The 12,183-nt window shown below is 39.7% G+C and overlaps 1 protein-coding gene across 1 annotated transcript in view; it reads right to left on the reverse strand.

Annotated features, from left to right (window-relative positions):
- SMLR1 (small leucine rich protein 1) overlaps positions 1–12,183 on the reverse strand; it is a 77,787-nt gene that overhangs the window by 33,522 nt on the left and 32,082 nt on the right.

A 12,183-nucleotide genomic window follows, 5' to 3' on the forward strand; every position in this document is an offset into this window, starting at 1 on the left:
AACTGACTGAGCCACCCAGGCACCCCTAGTGTTCATTCAATTTAACCATGAGAAACGACTTTTGGTTATGAGCACTAAACTTTTACTATTTCTTTAGACCTGACTATGGGAGAGACTTCTCTGAATGACAGATCCATGTTAGTGAGTATCCTTCTGTGTAAGAATGATCTAAGAACAATCATTGATCTGGCTCACCAAAAAAATAGCATTTGAAACCATGCAAGACCAGTGGGCTGGAATACATGCTTCCTTTCTGGTACCAATCAGACTTGTAAATATCGAAGCAGCCTGAGCCAATTCTTCCTGAATCAGTTGACCATGGATGACTGAAATTAACTGTCCGGGATTTTTCTCTAAGGGTGGTCTTTCAGTCTCCAGGGACTTTACCATAATGCAAATCACCCATAGGCAAACAATGGCTGATCACACCTATAAGTAAGGCGAACTTTACTCCTGAGTACTTCATATATTTAACCTACTCACTGACAAAATGAATTCCCTACCTAGCCTTGGAATCTCAGGGCTAAAGTTTTTAGGGTATCAGGGAGTGAATCATGACATGCAACTCATTGCCCATAAGCTGTGATCGGATGATGTAATTATAACCTACCTGGATATGTTCCATGGCAGTGACTACAGCCAATGGTAATGTTATCTGAGGATTAACTTCCCAATTGCTTGGGCAGAGAAGCTTGAGCAGAAGCAGGTTCTAAAAGTATAATGTTGTTTTCTCATCTCCTAGAACTCCTTTTACTATGGTGTGAAGGAGCTTACAATTTAGTAAGGGGGCAAGTAACTTTAATGCATGGAGTGTTTTGCTTTAAAGAGGGTCACTTTTCATAGCTGGTGGATTGAGAAGAAGATGACTGAGAAGATTTTTCTGAAGCGTCAGATCTGATCTTAATGTCAAAAGATGCATAGAGTTGCCAGGTGAAGAATGAGGGCAACGGTGTTCTTTTTTTTAAATGTTTTTCTTCTTATTATTTTTTAATATATGAAATTTATTGTCAAATTGGTTTCCATACAACACCTAGTGCTCATCCCAAAAGATGGAGGGCAACGGTGTTCTAAGCAAAGGAAACAATATGAGCAAAAGCATGGAGGCACAAAACAGGAAGGTGGTTGTAGAGGACTATAATTTAGAGTTAATGAAGTGGCAAATGCAAGACAAGGAGTGCTAGATGAGGCTAGAGAGGTAACCATGTACAATCATGAAGAACCCATAGCAATAGACTTGGGTGATGATGGCCTGAATTGGGATTGCAGGTGTAGGAATAGAGGAGGAGATCACTTCTGCAATATGGAGTCCATGATCTCCTATCTACAGTGGATGTTAGCAGTTCAGCTGGAAAAAAAATATAGGGGATCAGAATATGCTACCCCCAAATATGCCATTTTGGCATAAGGATTATTTTGAGACAATAGAGAAACAGCACGTGCCAAAAGAGCTCTCTGCTCTCCCCTTCCATTTGCCTAAAAGGAGAGCACAAATTTCTCTTTGTAATGGTGTCTCCCACTCCCTTACCAAGAAAGGAAGGAGAAGTCTTAGATTCTTAATCCCCAGAGACAACTCTAGACTCTTAGCAGCCAGAGAAGTGCTGAGAAGCATCTACATAACAAACCTGACTAAAATAATCCTTCTTTTCCTTTAGTTTCCTCCCATATATTTGCCTTCTCAGGTTGCTGCACCTAAAAGCCTAAACGTTTCCCTTTTCCTTGGTCTGTCACTTCTCTACAAATTTGTTGGTCTTTGTTAAGAAGCATGTAAGCCCCAAGAGCTAACCACCCCTTTGAGCTACTCATCATCCAGATTCTCCCACATGCTTGAGCACCGCATATGTTAACAAGCCATTGTTCTCTTGTTTTTTCCGTTTAATTCCAAGTCCCCAGGCTGAGAACCTAGGAGGGTAGAGAAAAGGTGTTGTTGTTTTTTTTTTTTTCTCTATAGAGGCTGTGTCTTCTGAATAGCTCTTCTTACTTGTTTCAGACTTATAATTTAACCAACTTCAGAGAGAACGAAGCCAGAGCAGTTCATTTTAAAATCAACACTGGAAATGAGTGCATCCTTTTTACCGAACCCAAGACTAACAGCTAAAGGAATATTCATGATGGGCCGCTAAGTAATCCTGCCCAGACTGTGCTGCATATGTCCAGAAGGAGCCATACTGTAGGCTCCAATATGAATGATGGGTCCTGGAGTTGTGGCGCACCTGCCCCTGTTTGGAACTGAACTGACTTTACGTGACAAGAAACAAATTAAGCACAGAGTTGTTACAACTTGGACTTCCTTCATGTCTTCAAAATTCACCCGTTGAAAACCAGTTGATAGAGACATGAATTTATTTTATATACGCTGTCTAGTGAGCTCAGTTTCCTCAGCAAAATGATGCTATTGTCTAAGATAATCTCCAGGACCTCTTGTTTAGAAGAATCTGTGTTGATGGAGATTGGGGTGTGTGTGTGTGTGTGTTTTGTTCACAGTTATAAGAGTTATAATTATGAAAACAGAGCACAATTAACCCTTCTCCACTGCCCCACCCCCAAAAGGTTGAAAATTTATAGAGGATTTCTTTAAAAATACAAAAGATGGTATATATGTTTTTAATTGAGGTATATTAGTTTCAGGTGTCCAATATAATGATTCGGTATTTGTATATATTGTGAAGTGATCACCACAATAGGTCTAGTTAATATCTATCATCATACCTATATTATAGGTATACTATACTATACCATAGTTTGTGTGTGTGTGTGTGATGAGAACTTTTAAGATTTACTGTTAGCAATTTTTTTAATTAAATATTTTCTTAATTAGATTTCTTTTTCCAGCTGTTTTAATAGATTTTTTTCCATTAATTTTAGACTATATTATGCCTTTTGGCTAAATGATGATTATCTTTCCAGCCAAATGGCCTTTTTCTGTCAATAGCAATTAAATCCACAAAGACAATTTGCTTTCTGTTTGAGGTTCTTGTTTTCCCGTTGCACATCAGAAATTTTGCTCAAGTCAAGTGAATTTTGTTAGGAAAATTTTATTTGGTATGATAGGATCCCAAATCCCCAAATTAAAATGCAAACCTCTTAGGGGCATGCCAACTACTAGGTGTTTTGTTGTGTAATTACCATAGAGCTTTATACATATCGAAAAGCTGAAAACCAGATCTTTGGGTCAGTTCTGTTTTATTTCTTAAAGTGTATTTTCTGGGCCCATGAATCTCTTTGTTCTGATGTAAAACAGTTTTTTGTTTTTTTTTTAATGTTTGGTAATTGTGTGACTACATATTTTTTGTATGAGATTTTACTTTATTTAATTAATTAATTAATTTATTGTTTAATGTTTCAAGTTTTAATTTACATTCTAGTTAGTTAACATATAGTGTAATATTAGTTTCAGGAGTAGAATTTAGCGATTCATCACATATATAACACCTCATCTCATAACACATTCTTAATACCCATCCCCCAACCACCTCTCCTCCAACATCCCTCAGTTTGTTCTCTATAGTTAAGAATCCCTTTTATGATTTCTCTCTCTCTCTCTCTCTCTCTCTCTCTTTTTCTTTTTCTTTCCCCCGTGTTCATCTGTTTTGTTTCTTAAATTCAATGTATAAGTGAAATCATATAGTATTTGTCTTTTTCTGACTGACTTGTTTAGCATAATACACTCTAGCTCCATCCAGTCATTGCAAATGGCAACATTTCATTCATTTTGATTGCCAAGTAGTATTCCATTGTATATATATACCACATTTTCTTTTTTAAAAAAAGTTTATTTATTTTGAGAGACAGAGAGCTTGAGTGAGAGAGGGGCAGAGAGGGAAGAAGAGAGAATGCCAAGCAGGCTTTCCTCTGTCAGTGCAGAGCCCAATGTGGGGCTTAATCCTACAAACCTCGAGATCATGACCTGAGCCAAAATCAAGAGTCAGATGCTCAACCAACTGAGCCACCCAGGCACCCATATGCCACATCTTCTGTATCCATTCATCAGTCAGTGTTCATTTGGGCTATTTCCATAATTTGGCTATTGTTGATAGTGCCGCTATAAACAAGAGGGTGCATGTGCCCTTTCGAATCAGTATTTTTGTATCCTTTGGGTAAATACCTAGTAGTGAAATTGCTGGGTCATAGGGTAGTTCTATATTTAGCTTTTTGAGGAACTGCCATACTGTTTTCCAGAGTGGCTGCCCCAGTTTTCATTCCCACTAACAATGTAAGAGGGTTCCCTTCTCTGCATCCTTGCCGACAAGGATGTTGTTTCTTGTGTTGTTAATGTTAGCCATTCTGACAGGTGTGAGGTGGTATCTCATTGTGGTTTTGATTTGTATTTCCCTGATGTGAGTGATGTTGGGAATCTTTTCATGTGTCTGTTGGCCATGTGTATGTCTCCTTTGAAAAATTGTCTACTCATGTCTTCTGCGCATTCCTTCACTAGATTGTTTTTTGGGGTGTTGAGTTTGATAAGTTCTTTATAGGTTTTGGACACTAACCCTTTATCTGATATATCCTTTGCAAATATCTCCTCCCATTGTGTAGGCTGCCTTTTAGTTTTGTTGATTGTTTCCTTCACTGTGCAGAAGCATTTTATCTTGATGAAGTCCTAATGGTTCATGTCTGCTTTTGTTTTGCTTGCCTCTGGAGACGTGTCTAGTAAGAAGTTGCTATGGCCGTTGTCAAAGAGGTTGCTGCCTGTGTTCTCCTTTAGGACTTTGATGGTTTCCTGTCTCACATTTAGGTCTTTTGTCCATTTTGAATTCATTTTTTGTGTATGGTGTAAAAAGGTGGTCCAGTTTCATTTTTCTGTATGTTGCTGTCCTGTTTTCCCAATGCCATTTGTTGAAGAGACTGTCTTTTGTCCATTGGATAGTCTTTCCTACTTTGTCAAAGATTAGTTGCCTGAGCATCATCAGCAAATTTCATAAATTCAATACAGCATTAGTGATAGTCACCATGTTGTACACTACGTCCCCAGGACTTATTTATTTTATAACTGGAGGCAAAATATAGTTATGTTAAGGCCACTAAGCCTGCTTTGGAAATGTAGCTGTAGGCCATGTAGCCTTGAAGGAAAAGTCATGCGAAAGATCCCTGAGTTGGCCATTCCAGGTTTAAGAGGCTCACTCGCCTGAGGCTACAGCTATAAATCCTGTTCTGGCTGAGGAGTTTCCTGCTTGCAATTATGTCATTTAGGGACTATAGATCTTTATTTTATTTTAAGTAGAAAACTGCATGAAGAGTTTCTGTTTAAGGTGGGCACTTTGCATAGAGAGTTGACCTTTTTGTACAGTATTACTCTTCCCCACGTTCCCCAGCTAATGGCTCTCCTTGGGGCGAGTAAGGCAGTCCCGTCTCTCTCAGAACTATTGTCTGAAGAGAAGCATCAAAGATTGGCTGTCTTCTAGGTCACTTCGGTTTCTTGTCAGGTCATGCTTTTGAATGATTTCTTCAAACAAGGAGAAATTCTCCTCTTAATGTTCCATTTCAATTTCTTCTCATTGTCCTGTTGAAAGTGACAAATGTTCCCTTGGCTCAGTTTTACCTTATACTGCTGACAGGCTGAACAACACTCGGGCATTTGACTTGGTGCTCAGGTGTCCCCCCACCCCCATGTCAATCCGAGGGCCATTCATCTTTGCTCCCACTCCTTCCCACAGTGATAGTGGGCTAAGTGACATTTTAAAATTAGCACACTTTGATTTATGAATGGGCTTTCTTCTTTCATCTTTAGGAAATGCATTAATGCCATTTTCCTGTCAGACTTCTGGCAAGCCCTTCTACTCATCGGTATGCTATTTTCCTAGATTGTGTGTGGGTAGCAGTGGGGGAAGGGAGGAGGATATGTGTGGTTATTATGTGGAAATAAAATCATAAGCCTTCTATAGGAAATAGCAAATGTCTGTGATAATTAAGAATAACAATAAAGTTGAGCCATGGAGTAACTGTGACGTGACTGAAGATATTGTGAAGATAAAGAAAGAGAGATTCTCATTATGGCTCTCCATTCATTATGAGAGAAGTAAATTTCATAGTAGCTTAGGAGGCTCTAAAGGATCTCGTCCCACATTACACTGTCTTCTATTCCTGCCTTCTTTGTCCCTCCACTTCAGCCACACCAGCCTCCTTGCTGTTCCTTGGACATGCCAAGTACACTCTGCCTTAGAGCCTGTACGTTGGCTGTTCCCGCTGCTGGAATCCTCTTTGCTCACATTATCTGTCTGCCTAACTTTGCTATTTCCTTCAGATCTTTGCTCAAATGTCCTCTTCTCAATGGCACTGTCTCTACTCCATACAAATGGTGAGCCCATCTCCTATCTCTCGCTTCCAGTATTACTTACCTTGCTCTACATTTTCCTTTTACTATAGCATTTGTCCATTGTGAAATATTAAATAATTCATTTGTTGGCTCTATTCTTGCCTGCCTCTCCTGGTAGGGGGTGAAAGAAGAGATAAGAACAGAGATCTCAGCCTGTTTTGTTCACTGGTAAATCCGTGGTGACTTGAACAGTGCCTGGCACATAGTGGGCTCGCAGGAAACGTTCGTTGAAGGGAAGTCTTTGTTCTCAGAAGTCCCTGTGTGACCTTCCCTGCCTTATCCTATACTTGTTCTGATTTTAAACATTCTTTTTTTACTTGAAATGACTTATTTAATGTCAACATTTCCCCATAGACTACAGATTCCCCTAGCACAGACTATATCTCTTTCATTTTATTTCTTTGTTTCCCTAACATTTGCCTAATACCATGAAAAAAATACTTACTTAACTAATTGTTATATGAAAAAACATAACGTGGATGATGTTGAATTATGATGGAATTTGGTATTTATTTCCTGGACAAATGATTTATTTCACAACTTAATTTTGATCTTTTTTTTCATGTTTGTTCATTTATTTGTTTTAAGAGAGAGGGAGTGGGTTGGAGATTGAGCAGGGGAGGGGGAGAGAGAGAGAACCCCAAACAGGCTTCACTCTACCAGCTCAGGGTAATTTGCACTGTCCCTTCCAGGACATTAGATACATGTTAATGACACCCTAGATCAGATATCTAGAAAAGTTAAACCCTCACTTACACCTTAAAATGACCCAAAGGAAATAATTTTTAACATGTACATGGAAAATTCCTTAACAAGTTCGTTAATTTGAATATAATAAACTTTTTCCCAAGTAAGATTTCCCACAAAATACTGGAAGAAATTAAATAGAGTCTTCTCAGCCTCTAATCTAAAGTAGCTCTTGGTGACACTCTGTCACATTGTCCTGTTTTGTTTTCTTAATGCACTTACCTCTCACTATATTATACTTTCTTGTTAGTTTGTCTCTTCACTATAATGGAAAGCTTCATGAAAGGATGTATTCATTTTCTAGGGCTGCTGAAATAAATTATCACAAACACGGTGGCTTAAGACAACAGAAATGTATTCTCTTACAGGCCAGGAGGCCAGAGTCTTAAATCAAGGTGTTGGCAGTGCTGAGTTCCCTCTGAAAGCTTGGGGGAGAGTCCTTCCATGCCTCTTCCAGGTCTGGTGGCTGCTGGCAGTCCTCAGTATTGTGTGGCTTCTACACTTATCATTCTAATCTCTGCCTCCATCTTCTCATGGCCTTTGCCATGTTTCTTCTCCCCGTCTGTGCTTTTGTTTCCCTTGTTTTCTAAAGACTTGTCTTTGGAAATAGGACCCATTCGAATCCAAGATGATGTTACCTCAATCCTTCATTTGATTACCTCTGGAAAGACTCTTTTTCCCAAATAAGATCGAATCTCTGGGTTCCAGATGGAAGAAGCTTTTGGAGGGCCACTATTCAACCTGCTACAGGGGCTTGACTGTTAATCCCTGCTGTATTCCCAGTATGTAGGATGATTCCTACATTCCACACTAAGAGATATAATGGGTGCCCAATAAATATTTGTTGCATGATATGATAAACAGAAAGGATATAAAAATGCAATGGATCCCTAGACTTCCTGGCTAATATGAAATAAAGTGACAGTTTGGTTGTTTGGATCCCACAGGACCAGGGAGAAGATTGTTTGAGTGTGTCAAGGGCAAAGTCCTTTAGAGCAAAGCCAATTCAGTCTTTGAAATATGAACCCCTCAATTCACCTCTCATTTCTCTGTTGCTTTGGTTCTCCAGGAGGAGAACCACCAAGAAAATGAAAAGACAGGTGCCAGTGGTAGACTTGTATTGGGAGAGAGTTCATAATTTGCATGGATTAAATGGCATACAAAGAGAAAAGGGGGAAAGTCATACATAGGGCATTGGGTTCTGGGTTGCCGTCTCTGTAGCTGTCACTCCTCTGCTCCACTTTGATCACGTACAGTTAGATCAGCTGGACACAGCTGGACACAGAATGTAGGTTTGTCCCCAGGTGACTTCCCTGCTAGTTATGAGACCAACATAAGTAAAAGAACATCAAATGCTGTTAGTCTGCACATATGCTGCGCTGTATGGCAGAGGCTGATTGCAGAATTTGAAGAAAATGTTGTAAGAGGGCAGTAAATTCAGGAAATGTAGGGTTTTAGCTGGTTCTGAAAAAGTGGTTAAGACACAGCTATGTGAAGGCTTTCCTCAGGAGGGAAGATGGTGAGGAAAGACGAGGAGGCACCAGTGTGCAAGGCGCCCTGAAGATGTGAATGACTCACATGTGGGTCTGCAAGGAAACAGGTCAGTCCAAACAGGATGGGGGCTAGAGTGTGTCACGGGGGTGAAGAGAAAGGACGGCAGCTTCATTTTAAACATCAGTTTTCTGTCTCATTGAAGATGATCAAAACTCATTTTTTGCCTTAGCTTATTCCTTCACCTCTTAATATGGTCTCTCTGACAGTGGGCAACTGAGAAAAAAAGAAATCTCTTCACTTGTCTTAACCAGATGAGTTCCATTTTGCTTCTTCTTTTTTTTTTTTTTAAGTCATGACCTTTGAGCCATCTTTATCTATTAACTTGTCAGCATTTTGCCCTCTAAATAGTACCAGAGATCAGAGTCTGCTTTTTATCTTATGAATTTTTCCATTTATCTTGTGATTTTTTTTTTCTCTCTCAAATGTCCATTTTGTTAAATGCAGCCATGTAAGAAATTCCTGTTTCTTGTCATATTAGATGTAGTTCCTTAAAACTATTTGGCCACGACCAATTCTAGTTCTGGAAAGTTTTATAAGGCTTTAATGTTCTTGGAGATGAATTTCATGGTGGTTTGTTGACTGCCCAGTAGTTTTATATTTGAAATGAATGAACACTCTTTACATATTCCCAGATCTTAAGACCATCATTAGCATTAATTTGATGGTAATTCTCTTCATAGAGTGCCTTGGAAACTGAGGTTTTCAACTCTCTATTAATTATTTAAGCACTGGAGCAGAAGAATAATTCAAGTGGATACTCTGAACAAGTGCTGAATCTTTGGATTTATTTGTTACTTTAGCCTCCTTAAACTTTCAAAAGAATCTGAAGTGCAAATGCTCTGAGAATCATGAAAATAAAAGTATAAGGGCCAATTAAGAAAATAATGTGAGATGATTATATCTGGAATTTAGACTAAGGTTCATATTAACATTGAATGCAAAATAGCAAGCCAAAGCAAAATATGACAAAGTAAAAAATAGAGCTCTCATATGATAAGAAAAACAGACCAAAAAAATCTCTTTTAACCAGGAGAGATGAATTTTTGTTCTGGTACTAATTTATTGCCTGAGTCAAGGAATATTGACCATTTTGGATGGTATGTCAATGATTTCTTAACAGATGCAGAAATATTCTTCATTTGACCATTTATCATGTCACTGATCAAGAAAAACCAAGGATATGATATTAAGTTCTATGTCGAATTTTTTTATTGAAAGAGAGGGGACTAGGGGCGCCTGGGCTGCTCAGTGGGTTGAGCGTCTGACTTCGGCTCAGGTCATGATCTCACGGTTCGTGGGTTTGAGCCCCGCGTCGGGCTCTGTGCTGACAGCTCAGAGCCTGGAGCCTGCTTCCGATTCTGTGTCTCCTTCTCTCTCTGCCCTCGCCTGCTCACACCCTCTCTCTCTCTCTCAAAAATAAATAATAAACATAAAAAAATTTTAGAAAGAGAGTGGACTAACAATAAGAGTTATAGAGGACAATGTTAATTACCTATCAAATGTTAATTCTCTCTATTTTTGTAAAAGACTCAAATGCATTGGGACCATTTGAAAACTAGATTTTTCCAGTCTACTTAGCATAGCTGACTATTCACTTAGTCAGCTATGGTTTTGTGACTAAGTTCTGGTCAATGAGATATAAGTGAAAGTTCCTTCTGGGAAAGTTTTCTAGAAGGGTGTTGAATTCTTCCTTCATTGTGCCCAGCAGCAATCTTGACCATGGGGTAACTTTGAAGTTTGAAAATAGGAGGCCTCTGGCCCCCTAAAAACTTCTAGAGGTGTTATACCAGCCCTGGACTGCCTACCCTAGGCACACACGCACACACCTTTTTCTGTGTGTTCAGTCCATTGGAGTTGGGTCTCTTTGCTATCAGCCAAATTAAGTTACTCACAGATATGCAGACCCATGTAGTGTCAGTTGCTTTTCCAGTGTTACATCCCAATTTCCTCAACTCCCTTTGAGTCCTGTATTACTGACTCTGAGCATTTGTGGACATAGCTAAGGCCCTAAGACTATTTAGGAGACTTAGAATTTGAACTCAACTCAGGTCTATATGTGTTCAAGCATTGAAGTTTCCAAAACGCTTGTGATGGACCTGAAGGCTTGCTACAGGGGCTGAGCTTAGAAGATCTGGTATCTCTCAAGCTTTCCTTTTTGAATCTCAACTGTCATAGTGTTTCTTGGCAGTGCTATGAGGAAGCATGGAAAGAGCTTTGCCCGTGTATAATCAGAGTTTAAAGGTGGATTCCAGATCCTTTGGCGCCCATGTGTTGGGAGCATGACAATCAAAAGAGAAACTCTCCAAAGGAAGAGGAAATGGAGGAATGCATGCATTAGCACCTGTCTTAAGCTCTACAATAAGCCCCGGAGATTCTCTATCTTATTTTGCTAGGTGAGGTGGTGGTGCTTATATAAGCCCTTCTCTTTACCTCTAAGAATATTGTATTGCCTGGAAGACCGATTTATAGAAAGTCATGAGGAAAGAAGAGGGATCGTGGCTAGAAGGTTAACTGTCTGAGAACAGCTCTCAAAAGTGCATGACTCACAAGAATCATGGTCACCATCCTTCCTCCCACCTACTCCCATTCCCCCGTGGTTTCCTGACTGCAGGCCTCAGCAGCACTCATCAACCTATCGAAAAAGCCTCTAACTGGCCTCCCTCTGCTGGCCTGTGGCCCCACTCCAGGCACCTGTGTGCACCTGTACAGGTGTCCCTTTTCCAACATAAATAGGAATCTGTTGTTCCCCTTCCTTACAAATTTCTCATAAATCCCTTCACCTTTAAGGTGGAGCCCAAACTCCTTGCCCTGTCATCTGTCCCTCAATTCTCCAGTTTCATCTTCCATAGCTTCATCCCTACATTCTAATGTTCATCCCCTCATAGGTCACATTGAGCTTTCCGTGCTGCAACATTATCTTTTACACCCAACCAAGTTTAGGCTAACCAGTTCTGACAAAATACCATTAGCACCCAGGCTATTTTTGAATTAACTTACATTGCTTGTTTATCATGTGTCGGAGTCCCGCATCCCAAAGGTCTTACCTTTGCTATAAAGGTGCCAGTGTTACCTTTATTTTCCCCTTTCCACCCATTCTCTCTAGTGATTTTAATAGGGGGCTGTGACTTCTCACAGTGTGAGTTTATTTCGCTTGACATTGGGTAATATGTGCAATATAAGGTGCCACTGACCAACCTTGAGGCACTGCCTCCCATTCACCTTTTTCCCAGCCGAGTTGGCAAATACCGCTTTTTTGTTATTCTCTGAAGAATTTGTTTTCTCAGTTTATGGACAGCATACATTTGTCTCTTTTTTTTTTTTTTCTCAGCATTTCAGCTTCATTATTTTTTACCCCCTCTTGCCCCCCCCCAATTATTCATTAACTCTCTAATCCTAGCAATGCCAGCAACTGAAGACTACTCTAAATTTAGCCTGTATTTTGGACTGAGAGGAAGTATCAATTTTGAGGGCACTCAAGTGCCCTGTTGTCCACCCATGCCCTCAATTTAGGAGAGCTTAATCCTTAGATGTCACAGCTCTCTTGGGTTACTTTAAATATTATTGAAAGAGAA

The sequence above is a fragment of the Lynx rufus genome, unplaced genomic scaffold, assembly GCF_022079265.1.
Source record: "Lynx rufus isolate CCGP_SWC_20201006 ecotype Redwood Valley unplaced genomic scaffold, mLynRuf1.p SCAF_6, whole genome shotgun sequence".
In the NCBI taxonomy this organism is placed as follows: Eukaryota; Metazoa; Chordata; class Mammalia; order Carnivora; family Felidae; genus Lynx; species Lynx rufus.